This window comes from Phascolarctos cinereus, unplaced genomic scaffold, assembly GCF_003287225.1.
Source record: "Phascolarctos cinereus isolate Bilbo 61053 unplaced genomic scaffold, phaCin_HiC Scaffold_5;HRSCAF=322, whole genome shotgun sequence".
NCBI classification, from domain to species: domain Eukaryota; kingdom Metazoa; phylum Chordata; class Mammalia; order Diprotodontia; family Phascolarctidae; genus Phascolarctos; species Phascolarctos cinereus.
In genome coordinates, this window is record NW_027555958.1 from 384813440 (window position 1) to 384836331 (window position 22892).

A 22892-nucleotide genomic window follows, 5' to 3' on the forward strand; every position below is an offset into this window, starting at 1 on the left:
TATGTGTATATATATATATATATATATATATATAACTAAATATAACTAAAACATTGTACATTTACAAGAAAAATGGTAAACAAAAACACTACTGAGTTAGTAATAAAGAACACAGAAACCATGAAATTCAAAAGAAATAGTTTCTTGTCCTACTATGCTTTGGAGCTTGAGGAGAAGTAGATTTAATTAAGGAAGAACAGGTAAATGAAAACTTTCATGGAGATTCCAAAGAAGGCTTCTGGGTACTTTCAAACAGACAGTGAGGTTTTCTTTAAGTAAATGGGGAAGATTGAAAGAGAGGTACATAGAAAGTTAGTTGAAAAAAAGACATCATGTGTGAGAGAAAGAAATTCATCTGAGGTGGAATTAACTGAGTTTTATATGATGGAACACAGAGTAAGAAGGGAAAACAAATGTGTTATGACCTTGACCTAAATGAAAGTGATGAAGGAGAAGAAAGGGAATGATGGGAATTGGGTCAGTTAGTTCCATAGAGTTGCCAATGGCTGGTACTATTGATATAGGATATTTTGGATGTTTGAAATTAATTAAATCGTTTTGAATTTAATTAAACTGACCACAAGCCAGGAGGTAGAGTGATTGTTGAGTAGGGGAATAAGGGGACAGGTAAAGACAGTTTAGAAGAAGAAGTATGTACAAAGATGTGTGTTAGACAGATATTTGTAACCCAGAAAGCACCTATATTGGTATGCCTTTATATACCTGCCTCTGTGTGTGTTTTCTTATTTAGACAATAGTAGTGATAAACTCTGATTTATCTACATTCTTTCACTTTTTGAGACCAACAATATGCATTTATAAAAGATGAAATTTTTGGTTCTAGAATGAATGTATGCATAATAAAGAAATTCAGTCAAATGAGCTGTGAAGGTAGGAAAGAAGCAGTTGCTGTCCATAGCTATAAAGATTCCAACTACATCTTTTCCTCCTTTGGAGCTACCTGAAGCCAACAGATAAGCGGCTTGACATGCTGAACATAGGGAAACCCATAAGGATTTACAGGTAATGGTTCTTGGTCCTTGAGTCAACATGTTAACAAAGTTGTCCTCCAGAATACTACACTGTCAATTCTTTGAGGGAAAGAACCATATCTTATTCATCTTCTCATCACCCTTAATGCCTTCTAGATGGCACTCTACATTGAACATAGAAACCATGCTACAATTTTTAAATTAATTAAATAATTATGACATATACATTTCTTATTCCTGTGTAAGATGTCATCATTCATTTCTAAGTAAGTTCTTCTTATATAGATATTAATAAATGTAGCATAATGGAAAAAGCATAAACTTGAACATCAAAGGGGAATTCCAGTCCCAGCTCCACCAGTTTCTCATTTTGTAAAATTGGGCTAATCACTTTATCTTGCCAAGTCTGTTTCCTCATCTGTAAAATTGTGATGCTGAACTACAAAATATTTATGATTCTTTCCCATCATACCATTCTAGATAATATTTTCTTATGCTATAGTGTAGAACCTGACCTCTAATAGCAAATCTTACTATCCCTAGAAGGAGCCAGAAGTGTTAGAATTCATGGGGAACCACAGGCACTGTGAGCTCTCTTTTTTTTTTTTCACGAAATGGGTTTAGATGATTTATTAATAATTGTTCATATTTAGATAGCCATGGAGGTTGGGATTGCAAGAATTCTTTTTTTTAATTATTTATTTTTAGTTTTCAACATTCACTTCCATAAAATTTTGTTTTAAATTTTCTTCCCCTCCTTCTCCTCCTCCTTCCCCAAGACAATGTGTGATGTGACGTAGGCTCTACACATACATTCATGTTAAACCTATTTTCACATTAGTCATGGTATAAAGAAGTATTAGAACCAAAGGGAGGAACCACAAGAGACATCTCTTTTCAAGGGCATGCAATGTCAAAGTCAACTCATTCCTTCCTCTTCTTCTCATCCTGACAAATCAGGCAACAGCTGGGGTGTATTCAAGTGAATCCTTCAACAGATCATCACACTCCTTCCAGATGTACATATCACAAGCCATCCATGCCTTCTGATTCCATGTAGCTCTTGTCTATGTCATTCCATAAATCCTTTGCAGAAAAACTATCTAGCATGCTTGAAGCCTCTCTCTGAGTCATTAAATATTTTGTAGATACGAATGCAACACTCTCACTATCCATCTATCACCTTTTGCTCTTGATACACGAAAAAGTCTCCTCTTTTTTAAGGCAGTCACTCATGCTCTCAGTAATGTCAGTTATGTTACTTCTTCCAAATCATTTATGATGATATGCTGAAGCCTACTTACACCCACCAAATGTCATTTCATTGAGACAATAATCAGCACGCAGAGCCAACTTGGATGAACAGTGATGGAGTGATCAGCACATTGAATAAAGCATGAATGATTTACCTGTATAGCTAAAATTTTGAAGATTCACTAGATGAATAGAAGATTATGGGAAAGCATTAAGAAAGTTTCATTTCACACTTCATAATTAATTATCATGAATTGATTCACAAATCCACTAAGGCATAATGGAGAGATTGCTAGATCTGGAGTCAAAAAGGCAGGAGGAGTTTGAATCCCTTCCTAGAATAATTCCGGGAAATGAAGCAGTAATTTAAAAAATGGAATCCTTATTTTGTTGCCCATTTGTATTTCTATGAGCAATTTTGGGTAGATACAGACTTCTGTTTTCATCAGCGTGGGGAATTCCCATGTACACTCTTCCTCCATAGACAAATCAGCCACTCATCTGTCATTTAGTTTTAAACAGTTACTTGGAGAACTGAGAAGTAAAAATTATTTTCCTGTTGTTGCACAAATAGCATGTTTCAGAGGCAGGTCTTAAACTTGGGTTTTCATTGCTTCAAGTCTGGGTCTCTAGTTACTACTTTACAATACTTCTTAATAGGATTTTATGACATTGCAATCTTTATAGTCTACCAGAATACCTTATGTTGGCAGCATACCATTCCGGATACCCCATTTTCCTGTAACTATGTATTGTATAGCTCTATCAGGAGTCAAAACCCACCTTTTCTCTCCATCTGCTTAAATACTATTCACCTCTCAATGAGAAAGCAAGAAGACAAGTATGAAATCTCTGGCTTTAAAATTCTTCTCTGTCAATTATTCTTCTGTCACAGCTGGAGAAGATGGTTTCAAAAAAAATCTTTTCTTTTTTTTTGCTATTTCCTGAGTGGTGATGCAGCTTACCCCTAACGACTATTTCCCATCAATACCCACAAAGACCTGCCTTCTTAACCACTGATTCAACGGTTTGAAACCACTTCCACCTTTCTGTAGAACATTTCATTTGGAAGAAGGCTCACAAATATTTGTTTGCCAAGCTGTTCATGCTGATAACATCTCAAGGGACTTTGACTTTTCGTATACAATTCACATCTGCAAAGAAAAAAAAAATAACAAGCACATGTAACTGTCATATCTGACCCCAGAACTGAAAAAAATGCATTTTGCATAAAATTATAAGAAAGTAGGTCATTTTTTATTTGTTGCCTCTAAAATTTTTCTACTCTTTCCAAGAAACAGTATTAAAATCATAAGATTTTAATACCAAGTAAATATTTTCTATGTAATGTTTATAAATATTTTAAATATTTTCATTTCAAATGATTTACTTTGGCAAAAAAGAAAAAGAAAAACTTTTTAGCAAGCAGAGATCCACAGAAGGCATTAAAATCAATTTAGGCTTAGCATTTTAGTTTCATTTTCTTAGATATTTCAAAGAAATTTAATTGTTCACAAGTAATGAAATATTTAAGATTTTATATAAAATTATTGGTATATGGTAAAAGTAACAAATTTATACAATTATACATTTCAATAAGGTTAAATATATAATATGTGGAAATGTGATCATTTTAGTAGTCATTTATTATACTGCCCATTTCTAATTCCCTAACTTCATTTGTATTTGATTGATTTAATTTAAAATATCTAAATATAATTAAATTTATAGTAATCATAGAAAATTGGAGTTAGAGGAGTTCTTAGAAATTGTCTAAGATCTTCATCTATTTGTGTGAGAGATGAAGAAATAGATCCTTCCCCAAGGCTATCCCAATAATTAGTATTTTGCCATCATTCAAAATATATTTGTTTACTAGTCATATTATTGTTATTTTCCTATATTTTATTTGTCATATACTTTCAAGTTGCATGTTTAAAAATTTTGTGTTTTCCTAGAAATTTTTTGAATGTCAAAAAATATAATTGTTAGAATTATTCAGTTTAGGGCTTTGGTTATGCCAAAAATCTGACCAAAAAAAACCTGAAGAAACAAATTGAATTGAACATTAAATTAAATTAAAATTAATTTAATTTAATTTGAATTAAATTAAATTTGATATTATGTAAGGATAAAAACTAAAACCAAATTTAGACGCCTCTACTGAAGTCAGATTATTGTTCAGAAACAGGGCAGATAACTAGCAAGTATGTTAATTTGGGGCATATTTATACGTTAAGTATTTTATACAAAATGCTCCTGACTTCATTTTCCTTTCACCTCTTAGTTCAATTACACAATGCCTGGACTGCTACAGTAGCTTTCTGAGAGGTCTCTATCACTGGTCTCCCCACTTCTAGTCTTGTCCTGTATGCTACTTACCACCAGATAAATCTTCCTAAAACACAGCTTTCATCATGTCTCTCCCAACTCAAAAATCATCAGTGATTCCCCGCTGTCTACCAAATAAAGTCTATACACCTTAGCTTGGTATTTGCAGCTCCCCACAGTCTGACCACAAACAACTATTCTAACAGTATGTCATATTATTCCTATAAGCTGTTTCAGAACAGAAAGATCTGATGTCCCTGCCAAATCTGAGATTCTATAATTACTGTCCTTTATGAGAACTATGTTACAACCACACTGAATTACTTAAAATCCTCCTTGCGTACCCCAAGTTGTTAGACCTCTGTACCTTTTCTAGGATTGCTCCATCTACCTATAATATTTTTCCTTTTCATGTCCATCTGTCACAATCTTATTCTTCTTTCAAAGTCCGAAACAAACATACCCTCCTCCAGGAAGTCTTATTGATCCCTCCAAAAGGAACAATCTCTCCTTCACTCATGCTTTTATAATCCTCTTTAACCCCTCATATCTTTTTTCATTATGTTACTATTGTTATTGCATATGTCTCCTTGCTCTATGGAATTGCAATCTACCTGAAGATACAGAATGCATTTTTTTCATGTTTTGTGACCCTTCCAGCCCCCAAACCTCTAGCACAAGGTCTTCCGTAAATGTTAGCTGAATGAACAGCCTATAATCTTCTGTTGGAGTTGGGTGTGGGGGAGGGAGAGAAAAAGGAAACAGAATTTACATCTGTTACTTCATTATATCTTTAGTGCCTGTCAGTAAGAGATAATTTGCTGGAATTTCATAAATAATGTGTGAAACTTGCAGAGCTCTGATTTCTCAACAAACATATAAATTCATTTAATATTTCCCAAGAATAACAGATGTAATCAGGTCATTGGATTTTAGTTTTGCTTTTTAAAAAAGTGTCCTTCACTAAAGAAGTACAAACAGGATTTCAGTTTCTAAATGTACAAAATGTTCTTTTTCTATAAATGGGTATTAGTTCTCCTTTGGTATGTAATAAACTGAAAAAGTAAAGAGCTTTTCAACTATAACAATAAAAAATATTTGATTCACTTGAATCAGTGCTATACAAATTATTTGTAATACTAACATGTTGGGTTTCTATGTCAAAACATGGGTAGGATTTTTTTATTGGTCCTATTAGAGGTAAAATTATAGTATTTATGTGTGTTTTTGTAAATTTACTATAAATATGTATACATATGTACTATATGCAGTATATATACACTATATATACTATATGTGTACATGTGTATGCATATATGTATATGTGTGTGAATCCATGTGTATAAGGATTAAGCAGTAGATAGAAGTCTAGCATTGAATTCCAGAAGACCTAAGTTCAGTCTTTGCTTCTGACACATATTAGTGTCAGCTTTGTGACCACAGATAAATCATTTAACTTCTTGGTCCAGTCAGCAACACTCTAAAATAATAACTTCAGAGGTGTTGCTGATATGCATCATTGGAAGTTTTCATACATCAGGTTCTTGATACCAATAACATCACTGATCTAGACCAAAAAGAAAAAAAATTTCTTAAAAGAAATACTGTCAAAGTATATTCTCATCTTGAAACTTTCAGGGTCATATTCAAAATAAAGTGCTTGATTCAATGTTTTCCATTATTTGTCTGGCAAAATTCCATTTCAACCATTTCATTTCTTGTTTTTCTCTTGTTTCACTCTTAAGAGGACCATGTTGTCATCTAGGTGATTAGCCACGATGATAGGTGTTTGTATTCAAAGTGCTTCAAAACCACATCTTTCACCGGACCCAAAGGAAATTAAAATCCCTTGAGAAATATGCAGCAAAGCTTTTCTCCAAATGCCTTTGCTGAGGAATTGTTTTCACCTCAACATTTCTTTGACCAACCTTTAAGTATCCTCATTATGAAAGTGTAAAAATAGATAAAATGCAGGAAAAAATGACTTTGTATTTTTGCCTTCATTTGAAGAGAGTCTACATTGGCAAAAGAAAAATTTCCTTTACATTTTAAAGGCACGTTTGAGTTACCTACTAGCATCACATGGCAACAATTTGCTGCTTCGGAAAAGAAGCCATTATATCTGAAAATAAATTACTTTCCAAATTTTAAAACAGAGGCTTTGAACCACCAAGAAACAATTATTAATTTAGATCATAAGTTCCCTGAGGGCAATAGCTGTTTAGGTTTTTCTTTGTACCCTTAGCACCTAGCATGGAGCCTGGCACATTTAATCAATGATTATTGATGGATTGATTTGATTTCCTTCTAAGTGAGACTGAATTAGTTAAGCATGGATAAATCACAATCTCGGCTTCAGATTGCTCACATAGCTATACACACACACACCTATATAAGTGCTGCTAGATTTCATAAGCTCTGCTTCAATGGGCAAGTGAACCAGTTACAAAGTCAAGACATGAATGTCTTCACAGCTTTTACAAACGGCAAAGCAGTAGATCATTTCAGATTAATTAAGCCCAAAGGGCTGCTCATCAGTATGAAATTTCAGCATTCCCAAGGCCCTTTTGTTATGTGGGCCACTGCTGGAAGAGAACTGCCCAAAATGTTTCTAATTGTTTCAGAATATCTTCATAACTATTTTTCAATTTCCTGTTACGTGATAACAATAATGATAACAGTAACAATCTTTTCTAACTTCAATGTCCCTCTTTTTCATGACAGTTTCCAGAAGCATTACTATACTAGTTTTCCTTTTCAGTATTCTGAAGATCCTCCTAAAGAACATATATCCAAAGTGAACACAATAATCCAAATATGGTTTGAATACAATAGGATGATTATTTTGCTTAATTTGGATACTTCCAACCTATCTTTGAATTGTGATTTGGTCCTCTTGAATGCTAATTCTTTACAGTTTTGAGTCACATAAAAATTCTATAAACCCTAGTAAGCCCTAAATGGGGTCATGAAGACTCAGACAACTGAAAAATGACTGAACAACAGCAAAAATCTTCAATCTTCACCCACTTCATTTATTCATTGATTAAAAGTCTTGAGTAAGATGGGGTCAAGGATAAAACCCTTTGGCAAGCAAAAAACCTGGGTTGATAACACCTTGTTTGGGTATGAGTGGTCAATTTAAATTCAAATTCACTTAAAAGTGCTCACTTTTCTCCATTTTGTCTGTGATGATGCCATGAGAGCTTGTTAATTTTAACATTTCTTACATTAAAATGTTTTAGTGATGTCTTATTTATTTTATAACCTTCGTTTCCTTGTGTATCCCTCTACCCAAACCTCCCAAAGAGGCATACCTTATAATAAAAAATAATTTCTTAAAAGGAAAAAGAAAAAAGGTCAGCAAAACTAGACAACATATTTTAGAAGTCTGACAAAATATGTAATATTCTATAGCAATGGTCCCCCACCTCTTCAAAGAAGTGGGGAAAAATATGTACTCATATCTCCTATTTGGAGCCAAGTCTAGTCATCATAATTTCACAGCATTCAACTTCAATTGCTTTTTTATTGTTGATTTTCTTTCCAATTACATTGTTACATTCATTATGTATATTATTTTCCTGATTCTGCCTACTTTCCTTTAAATCACTTCATATAGATATTTCTATGCTTTCTTATAATTGTTTTTTATATTGCAGTAATATTCCATTACAATTTTGCATAACAATTTGTTTAGCCATTTGGTACTGTAAAATGTGTATATGGAACATTTCTTTTTGTCATTGTTATCTCTGACATATATGCCTAACAGTATAATCTCTGGGTAAAAACATATAGGCATTTTAGTCACTTGTAGTTCCAAATTGTTTTCCAGAATGTTGAACCAATTCACATCTCCACCAACAATGCACTAGTGTGGCCTTCCTTCAACTGCCCTTCGGCTCCTCCAACATTAACTACTTCCATTGATTTTGTTATTTTGGCCAATTTATAGGTTATAGAGTAAAACCTTATTTTTTTAATTTAAATTTCTCTTTGGTTACACACACACACACACACACACACACGCGCGCGCACACATACACACACAAATATATGTGCATTCATACATATATACATATAATATAAAACCAAACATAAGATATAAAATCAAATATCTCTGATATGGGTATATATGTATATATATATATATATATATATATATATGTGTGTGTGTGTGTGTGTGTGTGTGTATCCCTCTATATATATGTGTGTGTGTGTGTGTATGTGTGTGTGTGTATGTGTGTATGTTTATATAGAAAATGTGCATTGTGTATATATACATACATAAATATGTGTGGGTATATATATATATGTACATATATGCATATATGTACATATATATGTGTGTGTATATATATATATATATCACCCTTCTCAGAGATAATTTTTAAAAAATTTTGATTGTTTCCCTTTTTATGCCAGTTGAAGCAACATAGTGTACTTAAAGGAACACTGTAATAAGAATTTTAAAAATTTGCATTCTTGTCCTGGCACCATCATTTACTAGCTTTTAAATGTGTTTTTCATTTTTTATTGGTCAGTACTTTATGTGGATAATGTAGCCCAGTACCTAGCAATTCAAAGTGCAACCAATCCATGAATTTCTACTTGTACAAGTAGGGGTACATGCTGGTCCAAATCTCCAAATAGGATTAGAGCCATTTTTTACTTGTATCTTGCAACTTCCAGTGTACCCACATTTTAGAAAATTCCCTTGAATAGAAGAAAAAATTGTATTTGGCGCAGTGGTGGAAACCCTTTCCAACGGAATTTTGAGTTAATAATTTTCTTTAAAGTTAATTGTAACTACTTGTAACCCCTTGGCTTTCTTATTAAAAGTGCAACAATATTTCCTCTTTGTAATTGCTTTAGTCTAATTAGGAGAAAATGGCCAGGATAGCCCTCCCATTAGAGAGAGCAGCACCTGGGTCTGAAGTTACTGAGGGTGTTAAAGAGGCGCCAAGACCAAGCTGCCAAAAAGACCAGTTGTGAGCACAGAAAGACTGTCCAGGAGCTCAGCCATGTTCAACTGGACCAATTAGCACTCCTCACACTTGCAAGGCCAGATAGATTGGGATGGGGTGGGGGTGGATTTAGTCTAGAAGCAAGGTTTTTTTGTTTTTTTGCTTTTTGTTTTTGTTTTTGTTTTTTATATAAAAGCAAAAATATTCCAAACTCAAATTGTATTCTGCTGAGACACTCTTTGCTCAAGATTCACTGAATGAATGAATGTATTCAAATGAATTCAAATGAATGTATTCAAAACCATTCATCGTCTTAAGCACTTACTATGTGCCAAGCACTGTTCTAAGAGTTGTGGATAGAAATAGAAAAGCAAGATAGACCTATATTCAAGAAACTCACATTCTAATTGGCAGAGATAAGGTATCGAGAACAGTTCTATGATAAGGTTAGCAGAAGGGCCTAGTGGTCTAAAGGGTTCAGCTACATGGTAGATGGTAAGTACCAGAGGTTATTAGGGTACATTAGGTCAGAGGACACTGCCTGGGCATTTGGAGGATGTAATGGAAGGGAAAATAGTAAGGAGTAGTGGTTCTCCATCTTACTAGAAGGATTATAATTGATGATTCCCCTACTCATCCAAGTATCCTGAATGGCTATTTTCCCCTAACAAGAAAAAGTGAAGGTGAGACTGGAGGGGCCCTGTTAAACGCCACTGGGAAGGGGGAAGTAGACCAGGGATTGTAGTAGAGTGGAGACTGTGGCTTTTATCTCTGTCTGTCTCTGTTTCTCTATCTCTGTCTGTCTGTCTCTCTCTCAGAGATAGGGGCTCAGCTTCTCTCTAGGAGGGTGAAAGGAGAAGGAAATACTGCTAAACAGATGGAGGGAAAGTACTTTCCTCAGGGACTTCTACTGATGGACCCAGAGCATTGTTGTTGCATACCTTCCAAAGATTTAGTATTTGATCAGATGTGAAGAAATATCACAGGGGATAGGAAGGGAGGAACGTCAAAGGAACTGCTTTCTAGTATCCTTCTCCATCATCTTTGGAACTGGCTAGCCATACTATGTCCCTATTTGAATATGTAAATTATGCACCGGTCTCTGCTTTATTTTAGGCCATGACACTTACCATCAATCAGTCAATCAATTACTCAATCAACATTCATTAAGCCCATGCATTTAGGGAGGATTTGCTACTAAATATGAAAGAATGAACAGGATAGAATGATCACTTTTCTAGCTTCAGAAGTTATCCTCTTCAATCCCTGTTTCCTCAGGTAATTCTCTTAATCTATTTTTATGCACAAATTCTACCATGTCAGGTATGTTTTATACCCAATTGTATCAAAACTTATATTCAAAGAACTTACAATACTTACATTTCTTATCTCACAGGATTGTTATCAGAGAGAATCAGAATGTAAGCTTCTTGAAACAAGTGTCATCTCATTCTTTGGATTTGTATTCCTAGCACCTAGCTCAATGCCTACCCTCAGCAGTCTCAGACCCAGGTGTCTACTATCTCTATGGGAGGCCAATACAGGGGAATTTCTTGAAATTAACTTAAGGAAATTACCAAGGGGAAGTGAGTGATTAATTGGAAAATGCTTTGTAAACCACGAAGTTCTCTATAAAAATCAGCTAATATTATTAGATAGAACACTCTATACAAAAGTGCTTTGAAAAATGTAAGTTGCTATGTTTTATTCATTTTTATTCTGAATTTAACAAATACCAAAGAAAATGACCATTTCCACATTTAAATAACACATTAAAGTGGATAGTACATGATAACCATGAATATTATGTACATCTTGCTTTTCCTTTTGAGTATGTCATGAATTCAACATGAAGTTGCCTTTCTCATTCATGTTTCCTTCTGACCTTTCTGCTCATCTTCTGTGCATTAAGAAAATGGCCTTCTTTTCTTTATTTTCTTTTTCTTTTTATTGACTACCCAATTGATAGCCCTCTTCTACCTCCATACACACTTCCCATTAAAGAAAGAAAAACAAACCTCTTGTAAGAAATATCCTTCATCAAGCAATACAGACCCCTATATTGCTGGCTTCAGAAAATGTTATGTCTCATTCTGCACCTTGAGTCCATCATCTCTCTGTCTCAGAAGGTGACTCACTCTCTTTCTCTTTGGGCCTCTGGAATTGTGATTTTTCATTGCACTGATCAGAATTCTGAAATTTTTCCAAGTTATTTTTCTTCCCACTATTGTTATTATTGTAGAAGTTGTTCTTCAGGTTCTCCTCAATTTACTCTGCATCAGACCTCCTAGGTTTCTCTGAAACCATCCCTTTTGTCATTTCATATAGTGCAATAATATTCCACTAGATTTATAAGCCATAATTTACTGAATACCCTCTCTGTTTGGAGTTCTTTGCTATAACACAGAGTTGCCATAAATATTTTTGTAGGATTATTTCCTTCCTTCTTTGTTTAATATCTCTGGGATATATGCCTAGAATTGGTACCACTGCATCAAAAGTATAAACAGTTTAGGAACTTTTTCTATATAGCTCCAAATTAATTTTTAGATTAGCTGACCCAAATCACAGTTCTACCAGTAGGGCATCAGTGGTACTCCTTTCACGCAGCCTCTACAATAATCATTATTTTCTTTTCTTATCATTTTTGCCAGCCTGATGTATGTAAGGTAGAACCTTGCATTGTTTTAATTTACATTTCTAGAATTATTAAAAATATAGAGTTTTTTAATATGGCTATTGACACTTCCTTTGAGATATCTTTCTTTGAGAACTACTTATTCATATACTGTTAAAGTACTGAAGTATGGTTCTTATTCTTATATATTTTAATCAGTTCCGTATACATCTTGGAAATCTGTGAAGGGCTATATTAATGTGAAGTATTCAACAGGTCATTACTGAATGGAATTAGATACTTCAGCAACCAAAATCAAATCAATCAGCCAGATGATCTGATGGTAACTACTATGGAGTTGAGCAGATGATAGGTAATCAAACTGATCAATAGATATGGTTATTAATGTGACCAAAGAAACCTTTTACCAGTCAATTCAGTGGCTGCTTATAGATATAACAACAATAATAACTTACTAGAATGATCTATACTCTTTAAGCATGCCTAGGTGATGACAGTAAGAGGTTGTGTTCAAAATACAAGCAAGGCCACATACTCATGTCCCACACCAAATCTGAACAAAATAATAAGATTTATTAAATTCAACAAAGATTTATCAAGTGCTTAAAATGTTCAAGACATGGTGTCAGAAAATAGGAACACAAAGATAGAGTAAGGAATAGTTCCTATCTTCAAACAGTTTATATTCTACTGCAAGAGTAGCACATATGCACAGATACTTCAACAGGAAGGTTTAGAAAGAAAAAAATAATGGAATTTTATTACAGAGAGGAGAAGGAGAAAGAAGGAGGAGGAGGAGGAAGAGAAGGAAAGGAAAAAAGAGGAAAAACAAAAACAGATAAAATTTATTTCCAACCCTCCAAGAAGGAGTTAGCCTTATGTGTGTACATTTTATTCTCCCTGACTTCTACCTTTTACTCCAATACCTGGAATTGCACTATAAGAACGTCATTTCTTCAAGTTAAAACATTACTCTTTCTAGGCATACTCCATAAATGTGCAATGAAAGATAATCCATTAAATTATTACCTGTGATTAATACTTTAACTTTAAAGTAAAAAAAAAAAGTCCTTTTACTGTGTCAGCTACCTAAAAGTTGAGAAAATGGGAGCTTATTAAAGATAAAAGGGAAGAATAATATTGGAACATGAGATACTGCAAACCCACCCCCCCAAAAAAAAGACAGATATAGATAGGATGTAATGGTAGAATACTCCAGGCAACTAATGAGATACACAGGGATATTAGATAACTTAGGAGGCAGAGAATCAATTGTGGGGAAAGCAAGGCACAAACAAGAATCAGAAGGGTACCAAAGTTAGGTCTAGGACCTTGACCTTCAGGTTATACCACAAAGGCATATATCTTTTCCACCTATATAAGAATAATGTGGTCTCACTTTTTCTGTCTTATGCTTACCCAGGCTAAAAAAAAAAAGTCCCACTCATTCAAATAGTTAATCTATGTATGGTTTGTGACCTCATTTAAAATTTTTGTTCCTGTGGAAGAAAACTACGAAGGTTAAAAAAAGGAACAAAATGCCAAAAATGATTCACACAAAACCTGCACAAATAAGTGTAGGCGTGTATATTAAGGTGTATATCTACACACTCTAAAATAAAATACCACACTCTAAATAAAATATGAAGTGGCATACTTTTATGAATATATTTATAATTAAAAAACAAAAAAAAATCTAACTCAATCCATAAAATCCAAGAAGCCCCTCTACCATTTCTCCAGATTGCTCAGCCTCTACCTGAAGACTTCCAGTGATAGAGAGCTTTAAGGACAACGATAACTTGGAGATTCTTAAGAAGAAGGAAATCAGGATGATGAAGGGCCTTGAATCTATTTCATATGAAAATTAACTGAAGGAACTAGAGATGCTTAGCCTTGAGAAGGAAAAGAAAATACTACTAGTGTAGGAGATTAGAAGACAACAGATTATAGCCTTCTTCAAGTATTTGAAGAGCTATTATGTAGAATTGGGATTAAGCTTGATCTATTTGTCCCCAGTAAATAGAGCCAGCAGCAATGGGAAGAAGTAATATGGAAGCGACTTGGATTTTGTGTCAGGCCTAACACTTAGAGCTGTCCAAAAGTGAAATGGATTGTCTTGGGAAGCTATGGATTCACCTTCATTGGGTGTCTTTAAGCAGAGGGTGATACAACACATATGCCTTTCAAGAATGAATTGGATTAGATGGTGCCTGAGATCTGTTGCAACTAAAAATTTTATTAGTCTATGATTACACCTTACCTCTAGAAGAACTCTGATCCAATTCTGGCTAATTATAATAACATTTGGGGGGGTTTTTGTCTTTGTTTTTGCTCTCCTCCTCCCATATGAAGTTCTAAATCTGTTTCCAAGAAAGTTCTATCTAATTCTGTTTTTGAGAGCCAAGAAGAATAAGGCTAATCCGTCTCCTGTGAAATAGTCCTTCAAATTCTTAAAGACAATTAGCATCTTTCTCCCTTAGTCTTCTCTGCTCCAGACTCAATAAGATCCTACTTCTCTAGTTCATCCTCATATGGAATGATCTTTGTTAATCATTATTTAGTTAAAATACATTTTAAATATGTACATACATGCATGCATATATGTATACACATGCATGTGTGCATGTGTATGTGTCTATGTGTGTTTGTGTATTTGGCTGCACCTATGGGAGCCTCCAGAGAGGAAACTCCTTCTACCAATGTAAATCAGTAGCTTTCCTTCAACTTTTATAAGGAGTAGCATGAGGAAATGAGACACTAAATGATTTGAACTCAAGTCTTGATTCCAAGTCTGGCCTCTAGTGCCCATCTCCTCCTCCACACATTTGACAGATGAGGTAACTCAGACCCAAAGAGGATAAGTAGAGTCTCATAGATAATAAATGACAAAGGTAGGATGTACAAAACAATCTGAAAATCTTTTCCAGCTCTAAAATTCTATGATGCTTGTAGAAGTGTCAAACAAACAAACAAAAAGCAATCACTCATTTTAGCCTTTAATAATTGGCATTGTTTAGACTAACATGCAGAAATCATTTTTCTTGCCCTCTGCTCATTTAAATAATGGAAACAATTTTCAAAAAAAAATAACCCTACTTTTTTAATTTGTTAAAATACCAAGAACAATAACAGAAAAAAAAAACTTTAAAAATGCTTTTGTCTGCTTCACAGCTTTCTCTCTGGCAGGGATCAAAAAACTAACTCCAAATACAGATCATAATGTAAGAGAGGTAGGAAAGGCCTAACAAATCATCTAGTTACATCCTATCATTTTAAAGATGAGAAAACTGAAGCCTAGAGAAGTTACAGACTTTCCCAGGGCCACACAGTCAGGAAATAACAGAGCTGAAATTCAAATCCAGGTTCTAATTCTAAAACCAGTGCTTTTTAGATGCTATACAAATGAAAATCTAGAGCTAGAAAGGACCTCAGAAGAATTTAGTCTGATGCCTGAATTTTGCAGGTGAGGAAACTAAGAAGCAGAAGGGTTAAATGATTTGTCCAAGGTCATACCAGTAGAAGCTTGAACCTAGGTCCCTAGAGAGACGAATCAGCGCTCTTTCAAGCAAGAGTAATCATCACAGTAAAGTTAGGTAGCTAAGAAAGAAAAAGTCTATTGCTTTAGCTCTGAAGACAGCCAGCCAGTCTGGACTCAGGAACAAGGAGGTGAAATCAACTGGAGATAAAATGTCACCTTCCACTAAATATTCATTTTTTGTACCTCCTCCCATCCCAGGGTTCTCAAGGCAGTGTGGACTGAGCAAAATGGGGTTTCTGATATCTTTATCTTTCCTCAAAAGAAAAGTATCAATAAGTATATGGGCTTCAGTATGGAGCAAAATGATCATAGAACAATTCAATATCAAGATGAATAAAATTTCTAATAGCTTAAAGTTACCTCATGGTAAAGCTTGTGGAAAAACAATGGGTTGAAAGGTAGAAATTTACAGAGATTTGCCCCTTTCCATTGGTACTGTAAATTAAAGTAGCACAATTTTTCCATTCTGTTCAATTTTTTTCTAATTTTCCAAAAGGAAAAATCTCAACAAACTTGCCTTTATTTTTTTTAGTTCTACTCCTACAGGTATTCCACCAGAATCCAATTTTCCCTCAATGGAAGTGTTGTTGTTTGAAGCTAACTTATTGCACCCATGTTAACACGAAGAAATTAACAGTGTTCACTTCCATTCAACTGAGTGAAATAGACATGTTTATTGGTGAGCTATAAATATGGCTAGTCCACAAAACTCAGTGCAAACACCCTGGAATTTATATGAAGAGGTTGATAGAATAATTGTTCATTTTGGCACAGTGCAAAGAAACTGATATCTTCCACCAAAATCAATAGAAAAAAAAATGAATGTATCAGTAAAGGATTTCAGTCTCCAGTGGAAATATGTACATTATGAAACCTATATCATGCCCTATTCTCTGAACCTAATTTTACAGAGCCCTTTTCTGTAGAACAAATAGTAGGACCTGAATTAGCTTTGGCCTGAAAGACCCCTTGAAAGCATGCTAAAATTTGGGGAATTAACAAAATTGCACCAGATCGAATCTATATAGGGTTTTTAATCTCCTTGATTTCAATAAAACCTTTCATGTCTCAGTTGGGGGAGGAGGGAAGGAACGAATGCCAAAATGGTGTGGGTTTTCTCTTCAGCCTAACATATACTTTTCTAAAATAACAAATTTAACTAAGGAGGTTTGCATGAGAGCTACAAAAGAGCCAGTCAATTGGTAGTTTGACTTGCTTTTTATAGTCACATTACTCTATATTTTCACTAAACAAAGCCACACATGCTATTTTGAAAGTTTGATGACTCTGGCCTTTTTTCACGAATTCCCAAACCCATTCCTGCCTGCCTCCTCCCAAGTGCTCAGACTGTCTCGTGGCTTATTACTATATAAAATTGTTGCTTTTTCGGGTGTAAGTATCTTCCTTCTAAGTCAACATTTGCACACTGATCCAACCCGGTCAGCACAGCTTGTACCTTGTCTGTCATTTCCTGTCACAGGATATTGTGAATTAAATCATTCTTGTAAATGACTTTCTTTCCCTTGACAATTCCACAAATCTTTTTTCCCCTAAACCATTCACTCAGATTTTGCAAGCAAAATACACATTATGGCCCGTATTAAGGAAAATTAAGAAAATTAAAAGAATGACCCAGTAATTATATTTTCCTTGTTTCCAAAAAGATTCTGTAAAAAGAAGGCTTTAAAATCTTTTGCACAAGTTTTTATCAGTTAGACTTTCTGTTGAGAAAATTATGTTCCATGTAAGAACTTATATAGAGAATTTATATTTAGAACTATAAGACATTGATATTATTGAGATAAAAACCCTCAGGTATTGATTGCTGTTAAAAAGTAGCTTAAATCTGTTTGAGAAATAAAATCATTTTAAAAAATAGATACAAATGTGTGTGTGTATAATCAATACTTGATGAGAAAATTCTAAATTATTATTCAATCAATCAAGAGGATACTCAGTTAAAGTAACAAAATTAGATACTTCCTGTGGAATACAGAGAACAGGACTTTGGGACTAAGAAAGAAACATAGTTGACAAATTTAGCCATTGCCTTCCTATTTAACTGCCTTGACCAAATTAATCAGTTTTTTTTTAATACTCTTCTCCTTTAAGTGAAAATGAGTAAGACTTTCTAAATTTAAAATTTCTACTAATTAAATTGAGTCAAAACTTAGAGAACTTGAACAGATATTTTCATTTTTTGTAAAAATAAATTTGGATTACATACATCTGGGAAAACTTATGTTACTGTTAACAAACAGAAGTAGGTACTAAACAAAATCAAATAAAGTTTAAAGAACCAAAAAAAGAGGAAAAATATAAAAAGAACAAATAATTAAAAATTCAATATTCCTTAAAGCAAAACAATTTGAAAAATCTGTTGCATAAAGCACAAAATTAGATTTAGAGTTCAAAAGATTCACTTAAATGCGAAAGCCTTAGCAGTCAGAAAGTGAAAGAGAAGTCATGATTTTAAAACTATTTTAGAGACTTGGTTTTTGAGAAGCATGTTCAGTACAACATAAATTTCCAGTTATTCTCTACAAAATAACATTTGGTTGACTTTTTTCACAATAGCAGTAAGCACAATATATGACTCATGCTTTGAGGTAATGGTTAGCTATGAAATTGGTTCGGCTACATCCTGATTCATTAGCATTTGCCAAATTCCATTGGTAGCTTTAGTGCTGGAAGGAATCATATAGAAAGATATCCACTTACTGGGGTGTTTTTTTTTTATCCTGATCTTTTAAATCCAGAGATCTAGTCAATGTTAAATCACTTATCTTCTTGATCAAATGTCCTATGTCATTAACACTTTGGAGTTGTGTGAAAATAAAGCAACTTTCTCATTTTTGATGGTACTAGTCATGTAACAAATAAAAGTCACATAATTTTAAAGAAGAGGTCTTAGAGATCATCCAAAGCCATTTCCCTTATTTTACAAAAGAAAAAAAAACGATTAGCCAGAGAACTTAAAAAACTTGTCCAAGATTACTCAGCAAATTAGGAATAGACTAGACACTTTAAAAGCCAGGTCTTTTGATCTCTAGAGAAATGCTCATTCCAATACACCAATCTCATTCATCAACTTTTTATCTAAGTGTAGGATCAGTAATTCTATATTGCAAAAAAAATTAGAAATATCGTTTTGGTAGTATTGCAATCACAAGAAATAAAAGCTAACAGAAGTTTTTAAAGTTCAGCCAAATTTTGTCAATCCATCACATATTATAAAATGGGATAAATATTTTTCATGATTGAACATTTTTAGATCACTTAAATATCCACTGGAAAGCTAGAATTTTCTGCCTTTGGGGGATTCTGGAGGGGATAATAGCTACCATTAGAAAAATCAGGTAATGTTGTGAATGTTTCCTTTATGTATACTTTATGAAATATTTGCCCTTGAAAACATAAGTTAAAATTAACTTTAAAGGAAAATGAAATAAAGATCTGTTGCTGTTCCTTTGTTTTCAATTTAAATTATATTTCAGAGTCTGCCAATGACTGATTTATAAGTTTTTATTTTTTTCTTGTGTTCACCAAATTTATTTAAATTATTCTATTTTGTCTAGTTCTAAACAGAGCTAATTCTCAACTTAGAATTAAGAGTGAATTACAATGAAAACAAATGACTTCTTAAAAAAAACCCTATTCCAACGTCCTATTCATCAGGTGTTTCACTATGAGATGAATGATGTCATTTCCATTACTATTTAGGCTTCCTTCTCAAAGCACAAGTAGTTAACTGATGTCACATCATCAGAAAAGATGATTCTCAAAGCAGTGATTTTTTTCCCACTGAGTGATTAATCTCAATGTTTCCATAGATGTCAATATGAAGGTTGGGAAAGACCTTGGCTAATATTTTAAGATAATTCCACTCCTTTTCCTTAACCAAAAATACATCCTGACTCCATTTTGCAGACACCAAGAGGTGAAATCACTAATGCACAATGCATATTAAATGAAATTCAGATTGCTTGTACCAGAAACAAATGATGTTGTTTTTATTTAACAGACAGAATATTCACTATGATGGGAAGCATTTTGATAGACCAACAGATGATAGACTGTTACTTTAAAATGGTTACCTTGTACATAAATGCCTTAATATTTGCAAATATGATAGGTAGGCCCAGAAAATATCTCTCCCTTCATCATAACACACTTCAGAAAATTCATTCATAATCATTTTTGAGGTTTTCCCAATCACATATTTTTCTATTTTTAATTCACTATGTGAAGTCACTCAGATTTATTAAGCCCTTACCATGTGCCAGGCACTGTTCTGAGTAATATTTCTCATCAAGAGATATAGAGGGAGGTCCCTAGCATATTGGGTAAACCACTTATGGCAGAATTACAGGAGAACGCACAAAAGGATTGTCCAAGATAGGCAGGCGTGCATGAGTTGCTATTTATATCAGTGGAAAGAGTATCTGCATTGATGAGTTCACAGATCTAATATTCATCAGAGTATTAAAGAAATATGTTTTAGCAGAGATGAATTCTAGGTGGACTCTGTTCAGATGAATAGATTTAAACTTTAAATCTATCTTTATTGCATATAGTGCATATTCCAGTCAGTTCCATATCAACCATTTTCATTGTCATGAATGCAAAATATCCAAATGTGCACTGCAGCACCCTAGTATCTCAACTTTTCAAATATTCAGCATCTTATTCATATACTCTATTGCCACTCATCTGCAAATATTCTAATCCATAATCTATTTAACATGATAGAAGTATATATTCAAAACCAAAAATTAATATCCATTCATTCGACAAATAAATATGGACCCAATCCACATTCTAGGCAAAGGTAGTCACTAGGAATACACAGATGAAATCAAGAAACACATAATAGGACAAGAAGAGACCTTGGAAATAATTTCATTCAATCCCATTATTTTATATTTGAGGAAACTGAGGTCCAGAGAAATTAAGCACCTTGTCCATAGTTATACAGAGCTGGACTTCAAATAGTAAGCCAACAAGCATTTATTAAGTATTTATTATGTGCCAAGCACTAGGCCAAACTGTATACAAAGAAAGGCAAAAGACAGTCCCTGCCTTCAAAGAGCACATGATTTAAGGTGGAAGACAACTTGCAAATACCTATATACAAAGGCTAACTAAGGAATAACCGACTGAAGGAAGAGGGATTGGGAAAGGAGGGAAGTATGCCAGTCATGAAAGACAGCCAGTGAAAATATCCAGAGCTGAGAGATGGACTATCTTTTTTTGAGGAATAGCAAGGAGGCCAGTATACAGGTATTACATCCAATACATAAAATAATTCCAATGCACAAACTTATGATCGTTGAATAAGATGGTGTTATGAAAGACTTAGGGGAGAACAGAGCACATTTAGTTGAGGAAAGACATATCCTTTCTTTGTGAAAAAAAATGTCATAAGAAATGCAAATTAAAACATTTGTCATCTCAAACTCATCATAATGACAGAGGTGACAAAGGATGAAAAAAATTCTAGAGGGGTTACGGAAAAGCAAACGCTGTTATTAGAGCTACAAATTAGTGTAACCTTTATGGAAAATAAACTAGCAAGTGTTCTAGAAAAGACACTAACCAGTAGATAATTTTAGACCTGACAACACCATTACTGGATAAATTTTGCAAGGATAATGAAGATAAAGGGAAAGGTCATTTATACAAATAAATAAATTTATGGTGGCACTTTTTGTGAAAAAAAAATCCAGAAGCAAAATAAGTGCATATTCATTGGGAAATAGCTGATCAAATTGTGGGGTATATGCATGTAATGAAATATTGTAAAAAAAATGGGAAAAATGAGGAATCCAGAGGAACTCAAGAAAGTTTTTGTGAACAAATTCAAAGCAACAAAAATGGTGATCTATAGATCAAAAAAATGGTGATCTGTAGAATGAACACTGTTATATAAAGAAGACACTGACAAAATCAAAACTCATCAGTTCAATGGCCATTCTCTACTCTATTTCCTTGCAAAGAGGAGGGTGTACCATAGCTGTGAAATGAGGCTTACCTTTTCAGACAAGGACAGTGTGTCGGTTTGTTTTGTCTACTGACATTCTTTGTTACTAGGAAAGGTTTTGTTAGGTGAAGTAGGGGAGAGTCATTGGAACATGTTAGAGATGGAAGAAAGATTTGAATGATAAAATATATATTTTTTAAACCTCAGAAGATCATATGCATTACAGCTTTATGCTTCAAAATAGAGAAAAGGATATGAACAAATATTGAGAACAGGCAGAGAGGGAAGACTGCCAGTTGCAGGGGTGGATAGACCAAGTGCTTTCTCATTGGCAGCAGGTACATGTTAATTAATGTGTGATTTTTTAACTTCAGTTAAAATTAGTTTGCTTGATTCTTCCCTTCCAATGTAGGAAAGACATCTGTTTGAAGGAGGTAAGCATACCTATACGGTGGGAAAAATGGCCTTCTACTCCTTCACTGGTATGTAATCAAAAACAATCAAAAACAACTAATTCCATGCATTCAGGATTAAATAGTTTTTACAAGCTGAATGAAGCTTCTGGAATTCTAATCACATTCATCCTCTTACCTGGCTACATTCTTCTTACATATTCCAGATAGCAAGCTCCTAATAAATGTTTGATAAATACACGGATGAAAAAAGGAATGAAGGGTTGAACCAAGACTTTGAAATATATCGTAATTAAATAGACAAGCAAGTTCTGAGTCATGAATGCTTAGAGATGGAAAATATACTTTAAAAAAAAAAGTCATACTCCAAGCTAACACTTGAACCATGAGTACTCTCTACAACAATACCAATAATCATTTCACTTCCACTTTGGAAAGCTCATTTTCTTGTTCATCCTAGATGAACTTTGCAGCCAGGCTGGCCTATTTGTTGTTTCCCAACTTTAGCTCATCCTTTGCACAGGCCACCCATCATGTCTAGAATGAGTTCTACCTATCAAAACTTTAGCTTTTTTGTTTTTGTTTTTTGTTGTTGTTGTTAAATCAAGGCTCATTTCAAGAAGCTTCTCTTATAAAAGGTCTTTCCTGATCTTTCTGTGTTGCAGCAGTACTCATTTCCTCCTCAAATTATATTGAATCTATTTATCTGTGGAAATGCTACATCCACCCAGGGGATTGTAACCTCCTGAAGGACTGGGACAATTTATCCT

At 33.8% G+C, this 22892-nt stretch overlaps 1 long non-coding RNA gene across 1 annotated transcript; it reads right to left on the bottom strand.

The window, feature by feature from the left end:
- Positions 1–1604: 1604 nt before the first annotated feature.
- On the bottom strand, positions 1605–4737 carry LOC144457993 (uncharacterized). Its single transcript, XR_013487558.1, has 2 exons — positions 4629–4737; positions 1605–3400 (listed from the first exon to the last, which is right to left on the bottom strand). It is a non-coding gene; the product is annotated as an uncharacterized LOC144457993 (long non-coding RNA).
- Positions 4738–22892: the final 18155 nt, after the last annotated feature.